Source organism: Borostomias antarcticus (genome assembly GCF_949987555.1).
Source record: "Borostomias antarcticus genome assembly, chromosome: 22".
Taxonomy (NCBI): Eukaryota; Metazoa; Chordata; class Actinopteri; order Stomiiformes; family Stomiidae; genus Borostomias; species Borostomias antarcticus.
In genome coordinates, this window is record NC_140255.1 from 6,474,630 (window position 1) to 6,487,824 (window position 13,195).

Below are 13,195 nucleotides of genomic sequence, written 5' to 3' on the forward strand. Positions count from 1 at the left end.
ATGCATACATTATCAATTACATAATTAGCATAGTAGAAACTAATTTGCATATATATTTGTATTATAATAAATCTCATGTCATCGTGCTCAAGTGTTGCATTACTCCTGAAAATGTCAGATTAATAGGACTTGTCTATCGTAAAATAAATACCTTTTATTGTCTTCATGTAAGTGATTTTGTATAATTTTGGTGCCATGTTTTGGATGAGGCTTTTCCATTGGTCTATGCATTATGTCAGGTGACCTTTTTGACCCCAAATGCAAACATACAAATTATATTATCTCAGCAAAACACCCTACCACAAGTCTGGTTCTGATGTACTAGCCCGCAAATTAAGTTCGAAAAGTATAACATTAGATATAACATTGGATAATAATTGAGGTATAGTTACCTGTGTCAAAGACAGTAGGATTAAAGACAAACATAAAGTTAGCTTTTCCATGATGTTTCTTAGTGTTTCAATAAATGATATTGATGCACAGGAGCTGGATACAGAAGCTCATCTGGACTCTCCTGAGCAGTGCAGGGGTTGATAGGCTGCCTGGGAACCAATCAGAACGTCCCAAATGAGGACAAGTGGAGTTCCCATGCCTATGGACTTACTGCGTTATTATGCAGGCTTGTGTGTCCGGTGACAGGTGTCCACTTCACACCTTATTCTCTGTCTTAAAGAACCATGCTGTCATTATCTATTCAGCAATACAAACAAGCAGCATATGCACAGTGAATGGCTTTCCCCTAAACTTTACGTTACTGTTCTCAGAATGTCTTTAAAATAATAGATTTGGTGCGTTGGTTTCTTTGTTAAAATCAGATTTGGCATGTGGTTAAGACAATATTATATTGCTTTCATTGTCTGAGATACAGTATAGGAATAGCAAAATGACGATGATTCAGACATATCCTTCCAGATTCATGACACAGCGTTTCTGTTAACACAACCAGCCAGCCATGTGTCATGTATTTCATAGGTATATTATATTTGCTTGATTTTTACTCCTTCCTCCCCAACATTAGGCTTTTAGCTTCCTTAGGAATTAGACTCTTGGAAAGTATCAATTACTTCAAAGATTTGGGTTCAAAAACCCAACCGCAATCTCATTATGTAGAGTAATCTGATGCTCTTATTTAGACTGAAAGGCCTCGGGTAATCCCATTTGTGTTTACGTGTGTGTGTGTGTGTGTGTGTGTGTGTGTGTGTGTTTAGACGTGGAGTTTGACTTACTGATGGGAATTAAGATGAGTCTTTCGGGCCATTTCTTACGTATCGTCATCTGATCTTGACTGTCTTTGTCAGAAGACAATAATGGCATTCAGCTCCTATTATCACTGACCTCTCAGACGTTGAGCTACAGAGACTTCTGTGTGAACATGAATATGCAATCTGAAGCTGTAACTCAAACCAGAGTCAGTTTACATAAAGCATGTACATGGTTTTAACTGTGATTAGGACCAAGGTGATGTTAACGTCTTTGTTTTGGTGAGATACATGTATACAGCAAAAGGCAGATTGTTAAAGCAGGTCCCTTCTCCCTCTCTCATTCTTTTCTCTCATCCCTCTCTTACACATACTCTCTTGTTTATCTGTTCTTTTCTTTATTTTTAATGTATTTATTCAGCAGAGACATAATCCAGTCAGGGTTCGAGTCCTCTTAGTCTCACCGCCCACTAGGTGTTTGTGAGAACTGAACACGTTGACGTTGCCATTGTCTGAATTATGACCACAAATATGTTATGTAACATGTCATACAGTTTCAAAATACTGTACCTGTCATTGTCTATTTGGGTATACAGTATATACGTAGATGTTATATAAGTGAATGTGATAGTCTGTTGCCATAAAGGCTGTGACGAGGCAGCCCCTCTGGGACTGTCTCAGGAGGTGTTGTCAGGGGCCCTTTGTCTCAGGCCCTGGGCTTTGTGGGATGCATCTCCTTACAGGAGGACATCATTCAGGCTGTGCATTTTATGCTATTCTCTTGCAGAACATAACGCTAGTTATGTAGCTAACTGGAGATATTGGCCTCCAAATCATTTTACAGCTTGTATTTTATTCTCATGTGTGGCTGTCACCACCATGGCTTCCCCTGACAGTAAAACAGAAAGTATAATCCTCAGAGTTGAACATCCACAGAGAACACACACATGACAAAAACAATTATATATTCTGACTACCTAATGTACCTGCTACTGTCAAAATGTCACTTTTTGAGATAACATTCTGAAAGAGTTTACCTATTTCATGAACATTTGAGATTTATTGAGTCAGAGTTTGTGCCTGAGATGCAGTGTAGCAAATGTGGTGTCAATTGACCAAAAAATGTGAGAAGACCTAACCCGGGTCTGTATCCTTTTCCCACCCCCACCCTACCCCCGACCCCTGCCTCTACCTGGACCCAGGCACACTCACACACACACAGACATACACCAGTCCTGGGCTCAGATCCCCTTCCCCTCACCCTAACCCGGGTCCGTATCCTTTTCCTATCCCCTCCCTACCCCAACCCCTGCCTCTATCTGGGCCCAGGCACACTCACGCACACACAGACATACACCAGTGTATGTTAGCCTACTGTTTACTGCGCTCAAGTTACGGTTCTATATTTGTATAATAGTCTATCTGTCACCGAAGCATTTCTGACACACACCTTAGTTATAACTTGAGAATCAACACTGCTCCCATATGCGATCAGAACAATGCAAACAACGCATTGGAAAGAAGCAATGCTTGCCAGCTATAAGTTATCGTAAATCATAAGCAATTAATTATTATTTTTTCCTGTCAGCTTTTGACAGCTCGACAGCGAAACAAACTTGGCGGACTGTGATAGCCCAACAGTGTGAGACACTTTCTAGGACAGGCGCGAGTGCGAGTGAGAAACAACTCCAAGCCTAATACACAAGCACGCACGCAATATGTTCAGCACTAATGATTCACAATTAGGCCTATAAAGATAAACATTGCCTACCTTTTCTTTATTCTAATCAAATCTATTGCAAACGCCGACAAATTCCCTACTAACACACGCAGGTTGCGCAAACGTTCTACATACGGCCGCTATAGGTGACGATTCATCTGCGCCGCGTGCGGAAATTACGCGGCCATTTACGGAAACGCGAGATCTGCCGATTAGTAGACGCTACGTTAGAACGACACGTCATTCAGAAGTTGCGGCCGCGTGCAAAGAACGCACGTGATCACGTGGGCAGGAACCTCCGTTATAAACTCACTTGGCTCACACTAGATTTACAGGTATTTATATGACTTGGTCTGCACGTCTTTTTCGCACATATGGTGCGGCAGCGTGCAAAAAACGTGGGCAGGAACTTCCGTAATAAACTGACTTGGCTGACACTAGATTTACAGGTATTTATATGACTTGGTCTGCACGTCTTTTTCGCACGGTGCAAATATGGTCACTTACTGACCAATGGCTATATTTAGCATTTGCAGTACCACTGGCTATATTTAGCATTTGCAGTACCACTGGCTATATTGAGCATTTACCAGTACATTTTTTGATTGATTGATTTTTGATTGATTATTTTATTTCCGTGTCACACACCACTTTTGGTGCCCAGCCCATATGGGCTTATGAGACACGACCATAAAGAAAAACAAAAACAAATAGATTGACAATTTCAACATACAGCCAGACAACACAGACATTACACAAATAATGCATTTTGTCTTCTCTCCCATGCTTTGCAAATGAATTGAGAAACAACAAAAACTCCCTTTTTAAAGAATAATTCAAGTCTAAATTCGTCTTGTAGCCAAAATGCTTCAGGATGAGCACAGAACATTTTTTCAAACAATACCTGTCTCAGATCATCATACAAAGGACAATAAAACATAAAATGGATTTCACTTTCTATTTCACCAAGATCACATAATAAGCACAACCGGTCTTCTTCTGGAACTCCATTGAATCTGCCTGTTTCTATTGCTAGAGGGAGGGTCCCAGATCTCAGTTGTGCACAAACTGACCGTTTAGCTCTTGTGAGATTCAAATAAACATATGGTTCAGAACTATAGTTTTCTTTAATAAGAGCATATGTGCGGAGTTTAGGTTTGAGCCAAATATCGGCTGCCCATTTCTCCTTATGGATCAGAAACATTTTATTTTTAAATTGAGAAACATCACATGGTAGTTTGTTTCTGAAAACATAGTGAAAATCACTTTGATAAAAAATAGACAACATTTCCCTAGCCCACGGGTAGTTGTGATTGAGGTCCCAGTTGAACACTTTTTTTGTTAACCTGTCCTCAGGCATTCTAATTAGTCTGTTCCATAAACGTACCATATCACCTTTCTGTCTAACTACACAAGGTTCCCAACCCATATCCCCACAGATGGCCAAGTTTGGAGTCAGTTTGTGCACACCAAGAAAGCACCGAATCCCTCTATTCTGAATATTGTTACAATAAGTATGCACTTTGGATCCCCATACCCCAGCTGCATAGTCCATCACTGGACACACACAAGATTGATACAATTGAGAATATGCATAGAAGCCTAGGTCCTTACAGACTTTCACTTTGTTCAGCACTGATCCTAAGGCTCTGCCTGCTGACTCTGCAAGTGATTTAATGCCAAATTCAAAATCCATATGCTCATCAAATGTAAAACCAAGATATTTATAAAGCCCAGCATAGGACAGTGGGGATGAACCAAAACAAAAATGGTGTACACTTCTCTGCACACCTTTCTTTCTGAAATGAACAATCTGGGTCTTCTCTTGATTTATTGCTAGTCTCCATTTAGTACACCATAACTGAACAATATTCAACATGTTCTGGAGGTCATCTTCTGTTTCAGCCAGAAGAACTATATCGTCCGCGTATAATAGGACGCTCAAGAATATATCTTCCACTTTTACCCCAAGTTTAGCATGTCTTATCTGTAAAGCTAAATCATTGACATATAAGGCAAATAGGGTAGGTGAGAGAATGTCTCCCTGCTTTACACCATAAGGGGTTGGGAACCAGCCGGTCCTAAGATCATTAACCTGTACACAGGCTACTGGAGCCTGATAGAGCGCTTTAATGGCAGCATAGAATTTCCCATCAATTCCCATTTGAATTAGTTTAAAAGCAAGGAGGTCTCTATTCACCCAATCAAATGCCTTCTGAAAGTCAATAAAACATGCAAAAGTTGGTTTTCTCTCTTGGATTCTAGCCCGGACCACTGTAGAGACAGTGTAAATATGGTCTATACAGGCCCTGGCTTTCCTAAAGCCATTCTGTTCATCTACAAGCTGAGCAGACAGTTCCAAGTAGTGGGTGAGCCTATTATTTAGAATGCAGGAATACAATTTACAAACAGTGCTAATGAGACTAATCCCTCTGTAGTTCAGTGGGATTTTGGGGTCAAGTTTGGTAGATTTGGAGATGGGCTTGATTATAGATTTGTACCATTCAGAGGGAACAATACCATTCTCAAAACAGGTATGGAAGAGTTTATATAAAATTTGAAACAGTTTAGGTGACTTCAGAACTTCATTAGACAAATCATCAAATCCTGTTGCTTTCTTAAGTTTAGCACGCTGAATAACAGTTCTAACCTCCTCTAGGGTAAGACGGGCATTCAAATACTGGTTAGGGGAGTATGAATCCCTCTGCATTTCCTCCTCCAGGGCCATTTTACTGGAAATTGTCTCTTTCAAAAACCTATCATCAAACATAGAAGGACTGTTAATGCCTGAAAATAAAAGTGAAAAGTCATTTTCCCATTTCCCTAACACAATGTCAGTTTGATTGTAACATTCTCCATTTTCCAGTACAACTTCCATGGGAATTTGCTTAACCCGTTTCTGGCCCAGCTTGTTTATCTCACTCCAGAACCGCTGTGGGTTACTGGTCTGAAGTTGCTCCAATTCTAAAGCCAGCCCCCGGCTAAATCTACGTTTTATCGACCGTAATCTTTTGTCAAATTTATATTGACAAGCTTTAAACTCATTTCTTAGATCTTTCTTCAACTCTTTATTTCCCTTAGGCCTACATTTTAGAAATCTTTTCTCAGACAACCTCATCTGTGACCACAATGTGTCCAGTTCCTCATTCCAAAATGGTTTATCCTTTTTGAGATTTTCCTTTTTTCTGATGGCATTTATAGGTTTCACCTTAACATTATAATCTAATTCCTTATATAACATATCACAAAATAATTTATACCATGAGTCAATACCCGTTTGAGTTTTTTGTTATATTTCAAGTTGATCAATAAGCTCCAATAGAGCATTACAACATAAACTGGATGAAAGGAAATTCTCAGGTAATTTTCTGGATCTTCGTTTGCTATAATGATCAGATGTGCATGTAGGCCTATCATTAATGTTCTGACAGGATTGAATTCCAGCCTGAAATGACAGACTCAAGACAGAGTGGTCAGGTATCCTACAGCGATCCCCAACTAGTGAGATGCAGTCAACTCCCACACTTTCCACCAACTCATTTGGAGTAAGGACATTGAACTCAGTACATGTGTGTAGGCAGTCATGAGGGGTAATAATGTAATCAACAACTGCCTTCCCTTTTGTGGAGATTGATGTAAAATTATCATTTTCAGGGGATATTCTTCCATTTACAATACAGCATTTTGAATCTTTCAGGAATTCCAATAAAGTTTCCCCATGCTTATTTGACACAGTGTCTAGGTTGGACCTAGGAGTGACATTATCCACATCCATAATATAGTCTTCCCCACCAGCAACTCGGCTATTTAAATCCCCACAAATGTAAATTGCATCAACCTCAGAAACAGTATACATTTGAGCCAACAGATGGCTAAAAAAAGAATGGGAATCACGCCCCCATCTGGAGCTCTCTGGAGATAAATAACAGGAGAAAATAACAAAACAATATTCTGAAGCTTGGTGCTCAAATCTCAGCCCCATTATACCATCAACTGATTTGTCAGTCACACAAACTTTATAGGACTCAAGTATCTTATTGTTGACCAAAATCCCAACTCCACCAGATCCTTTGGGTGCTCTTACATGCGTTTTCCGGTTATGTCCAAACCAAGTGAAACCGTCTAGTTCAATTATATGCTGTCCCGTTAGATGTGTCTCATTCAGGCAGATAATATCAGGATTCAGTGAAAGTATCATCAATTGTCTTAACTCACAGTTCAGAGCTGTCCATCCATTAACATTCCACTGGGTAAGAGTTAGATGGTCAGCACTTACTGGCTGGGCAGGTGAGTCTCAGGTCTTGCTTGAGCCCGGCTGATCCCTGCTGGCCTGTGACCCCTGCTCTCCAGGCCGCTCCATCACTCTCCCACTCCCGGTGATGTAGAAGTTCTTCCCATTCGGCATCTCTCGCAGAAGGGTTCTGAAGTTCAGCTCAATAAGATGCTCTGCGTGGGACTTTGCTGATCGTAGGTAGACCTGGCTGAATCCTTCAATGCTCCTTAGCCTTTGTTTCTGCCGTAGGACAGACACTTTGTCTTGTACAGAGCGTAGTTCCAGCTTGATCACTCCAGGACCTCGGCCTCTTGGCTTCATCCGCTCCGCAGCTACCAGTACTGGCATCGGGTTGCACTGGATCCCCTCCTCTAGAAGAACCCTTGATCTCTCCGTCACATCCTCTCCCTCTTGAAATGGTAGGCCAGATATAATTATGGACACCTCTGGATCGAATCTTGTAGGTGGGTTTTGGTTTGCGTTGGTTATTTTGATTTCCATATTCTCCATTCTCGCCGCCAGGTGCCCAATCTCCAAGTCTAAGTTATTTTGTATGTCTTTGGCTTTACTTTCAATCTCTGCCTTGAGCTCATCTCTATTTGCGGAGATAATTTTTACAAGAGACCTTTCCAAACTGTCCACTTTACTGTTTAGTTGTTTCTCAAAGGTTGAACTCATACCGTCTATTTTGTCATTGATCCGTTTCAGCTCATGCATCAAAGCAGCCATGTCAGGATTAGAGCCCATCTTTTCTGTCTCTTTCTTGTCTTTTGCTCTGGTGAATCTTGGTTCTTTTTCACTCATATTGGTCCCAAACTTGATGTCCAAATGTTGCTTCTAGTTGTTAAGCATTTTAGTAGCAATTTGCAGTCTTTTTTGGTAATTGTTTGCCAACCACTGTCACGAATGAAACGGGCTGCATGTGCTCCTCTTCACACTACACTACACACAATCAGTGGTAGTACAAAAAACGAATTAATGCTATATGGGGATATAGCAGCAAGCATTATGATACAAACCAATATAAGACTGAACACCATTAACAGTTTAGAACATTTTATTACACAAAGTACATTAAAAGTATACAAATTTACAAGGATGAGGTTTACGGTCTGTCACATTACGCATAGCCAGAAAAGCAAAAAAAAGCATGTACAAGCTCTGGCTAGCAACCCATTATCTGACAATTGCAAAAGTTCTAAAAACAAAAATGAAACGGTGCGCATTCTGTGGCAGGCAGACCGGGAACAGACCGTTGTATCCCACAAAAAAAAGGTTAAAATTTACAAAAACTATTTACAAAAAAGGCATCCATCCTGGCAGGCTGGAAAGGCAGGTTTAGGGAGACGGGCTGGGGGTCACCCACATCTGAATCGAGGGTCTGGGCAGAAGAGGTCATCCTCATCTGAATACTCCACTGTGGTCAGGGCTGGAGCTGCGGTCAGGGGCTGGGCTGGGGAGGTCAGCTGGGCTGGAGCAGATGCCTAAGGACATAATGAAATGGCTGTAAAAGCAAGTCGCATACGTTGATTGGAAGCGTGCCATGTCACTGGATACGAGAAAATTAACTGCCTGACATCACATACCTTTTTGAATCGAGCAGGGGCATGTTTCAGCATCTCCTGCAGCTGGGCAGACACCTCCGTCACAGTGGTGCTTGGCTTACAGGCCATAACTGCACCTTTTAACCAAAAAGGGAATGGTTTCAATGCACATGGCATGAAGCAAAGAAAATGTATTATTTTGCGAAAATATGAACAATCCCTTACGTAATATGACATTGTAGAGGGTCATATTCTTCAGAGGCTTCTTCCCCCTCTTCCCATGGACGCTGTAGACACACCACACTCTGTGTATGGCAATGGCTGACAGCACCCGCCGGACCACATCTGGCAGATCTTTGCCGCCAATGGAACTCAGATATCGTGTCTGCAAAACATAAAGACAATCATTTACTTTTACATTTCCTTAACACTTCCCTGCAAAAATAAGGAACAAAGTTCTGCCCTGAAGTTACTCACCATCTTCCTTTGATGATCCAGGTGATGTTAACGTCTTTGTTTTGGTGAGATACATGTATACAGCAAAAGGCAGATTGTTAAAGCAGGTCCCTTCTCCCTCTCTCATTCTCTTCTCTCATCCCTCTCTTACACATACTCTCTTGTTTATCTGTTCTTTTCTTTATTTTTAATGTATTTATTCAGCAGAGACATAATCCAGTCAGGGTTCGAGTCCTCTTAGTCTCACCGCCCACTAGGTGTTTGTGAGAACTGAACACGTTGACGTTGCCATTGTCTGAATTATGACCACAAATATGTTATGTAACATGTCATACAGTTTCAAAATACTGTACCTGTCATTGTCTATTTGAGTATACAGTATATACGTAGATGTTATATAAGTGAATGTGATAGTCTGTTGCCATAAAGGCTGTGACGAGGCAGCCCCTCTGGGACTGTCTCAGGAGGTGTTGTCAGGGGCCCTTTGTCTCAGGCCCTGGGCTTTGTGGGATGCATCTCCTTACAGGAGGACATCATTCAGGCTGTGCATTTTATGCTATTCTCTTGCAGAACATAACGCTAGTTATGTAGCTAACTGGAGATATTGGCCTCCAAATCATTTTACAGCTTGTATTTTATTCTCATGTGTGGCTGTCACCACCATGGCTTCCCCTGACAGTAAAACAGAAAGTATAATCCTCAGAGTTGAACATCCACAGAGAACACACACATGACAAAAACAATTATATATTCTGACTACCTAATGTACCTGCTACTGTCAAAATGTCACTTTTTGAGATAACATTCTGAAAGAGTTTACCTATTTCATGAACATTTGAGATTTATTGAGTCAGAGTTTGTGCCTGAGATGCAGTGTAGCAAATGTGGTGTCAATTGACCAAAAAATGTGAGAAGACCTAACCCGGGTCTGTATCCTTTTCCTACCCCCACCCTACCCCCGACCCCTGCCTCTACCTGGACCCAGGCACACTCACACACACACAGACATACACCAGTCCTGGGCTCAGATCCCCTTCCCCTCACCCTAACCCGGGTCCGTATCCTTTTCCTATCCCCTCCCTACCCCAACCCCTGCCTCTATCTGGGCCCAGGCACACTCACGCACACACAGACATACACCAGTGTTTGCCATGTCTGTCCTATGATGTTTTTAGCATCTCTTACTCTGAAAATGTAATTTAATGTAATTTATTGCTTTATAAATGTTCTTAGCCGGTAGACAAACATACTCCAGGAGCTTGCTCGATCGCCTTGTTGAGAGGGGTCAGGGAAGAATTTTTACAGCCCACTTATCTGGCCCCCGGGTGATACTGTTTTTTTGCTTCCCTCTGGAATATGTAGAGGTGGGTCGTATGCCCACCTCCCTTGTTCTCTATAAAGCGCATTGTGTTGCCTCTGGGTATGAAATGCGCTATACAAATAAAGCTTTGATTGATTGATTGAAGACAGGTTTTATTAGTTTTACAGCTTATGAGAAAAACAGAGTGATGGACTTCATAATTCCTGCCAGCTGGAAGCTTATGAACCTGTCTGCTCCCTAGGGCCTACATTTTGGTGGTGGTTGCAAAGTGATAGCACAGTTTATTTGTTATGCATTTTCAAAGTTTTAAACTTGTGGTGGTGTGGCGCCACCATAAGGACTATAGTCCCACAATGTCAGTTGAGGACTTTTGGCAGGACTGGACCTTTTCGCAAGGTTTGGTGATTTTTCATGCATGGGAAGGCAGATCTCCTAGGAAGACGAAACATGTCAATGACGAGGGTCCGGCAGCTGAACGGCTGAGCTTCCCGGCCCCTAATGAACCGCCAGGGGACGGAAGGATCTGAGCTGCTCTATAAGGAAGGATCTGAGCTGCTCTATAAGGAAGGATCTGAGCTGCTCTATATGGAAGGATCTGAGCTGCTCTATAAGGAAGGATCTGAGCTGCTCTATAAGGAATGATCTGAGCTGCTCTATAAGGAAGGATCTGAGCTGCTCTATAAGGAAGGATCTGAGCTGCTCTATAAGGAATGATCTGAGCTGCTCTATAAGGAAGGATCTGAGCTGCTCTATAAGGAAGGATCTGAGCTGCTCTATAAGGAAGGATCTGAGCTGCTCTATATGGAAGGATCTGAGCTGCTCTATAAGGAATGATCTGAGCTGCTCTATAAGGAAGGATCTGAGCTGCTCTATATGGAAGGATCTGAGCTGCTCTATATGGAAGGATCTGAGCTGCTCTATATGGAAGGATCTGAGCTGCTCTATAAGGAAGGATCTGAGCTGCTCTATATGGAAGGATCTGAGCTGCTCTATAAGGAAGGCTAACGAGGAAAAGGAGGTGCAGGTGAGTTTAATCATGAATAGGAACAGGTGAACCTAATCTGGGCAGAGAGCCAATCACAGACATAAACACAGAGAGACCAACAGAGGGCACAGAAGGAGAGACACACAGGACAGGATGAACAGTCTGTCTCTAGGGAGCGGGGCAGGATGTGACAGGTGGAGCTGTAGTTGTGCTGAGAATGGCAGGTACTGTAGTCTTTTTTTCTGTCATTTTAGGATGTGTTTTTATAAACTCTTGGCCCGGGACCACATATGAAAATGAGCCTTGAGGCAAAATCTGGCATATTTACATTTGTAGTTGATTGATATCCTTTTTCATATAAACTGAAAAGCAGTAACAGGAGCTGGCAGACCAGGACAGGTGTGGCTGCTGTCAGTATCTACCCCACTGGAGGTAAACTGGACAAAGCCTGGCTTGTCAGTCTGGTTGCAAAATTCCGGGAATATTCAAAATTAATTCCATGTGAATTAACTGGGAATTTTAGGGTGATTAATACCTTCTGTATTTACCTTGTCATATACAGACATATATAAATGTCTAATACAAATGTAAAACATGACATTGACCGAGTTTACATGCATACGAATATGATTATAACCTGATTAAGGCAATACCCTGATTATTCCAACTGTAATGTAAACACCTTAGTCTGGTTATCTTAATCGAATTACGATCATAATCAGATTTATTAAAACCCAATTAACACACCTAGTTTTCTGCTCAATAATTCGATTTATTTGGTCCTGTATACTCTTAATCTGATTTTATTCTGGTTTTGTGACTATGTAACCAGGTCAATGGGCTTGTGTAGGCCTATGCCTATCTAGAATAAGATCCCACGGGATCTCTGGGTTATTAAGACGTTTATTTTTATTGCACAGCAGCAAGCACCAATAAGTTCCCAGTATGTGTCATCCACGACTGCTTGAAGGACAATGGAGGGCCAGCCTTTCCTGTTGACAAAATCCCTGTATCCATCAGTGGGTGGAAGGAAGAATGTGAATGTGTGTGTGCATGGGTGAATGAGAGGCCATTGTAAAGCGCTTTGAGTGCCGCTAAGGTAGAAAAGCGCTATATAAGTGCAGTCCATTTACCATTTACCATAATTGTTGATTGCACCAGTGCATGTCTTCCATTGCACACTGTCCCTCTTATGGATTCTCCTCTTCAAGGATTTTGCGAAGGCACCCATCATACTAGGCTGCAGTTTACTGCTCAATGGGCCCGCAGCTGAGCTTGTGGGCTTGGAGGCTGGATTTGGGCCTCGTCTCACAAAGGATAGCGGGTGGGTTTTTCAGGGGTGCACGTTTAAATTTGATCTATTTCAATCCTTAGCAGGGAACCTTCTTGACGTAAATGTTGCAAACCGGCTCATCAAGGTTCGTTGGCTCTTCTTATTCATCTCAATGAAAACCAAAGTGCTGCCAGACAAGGGCATTGGTATTTTTCTTTGAGATAAGCTCCAAGGATGGAAGCAGTCCTTAGCGAAAGATCCCTAGGGTTCCAAAACGTGGTAAAGTTGTCAATATATGGGATCTTCATAAGGCAGCAGTAACCTTTCAACCAAATGTGGAGGTGGACGACCCGGCTGTATTTGATGTCGCCGTATCTGGGAGAGAATGGACCACAGCCGTTCTGACTGCTCAAGCTTGATGTAA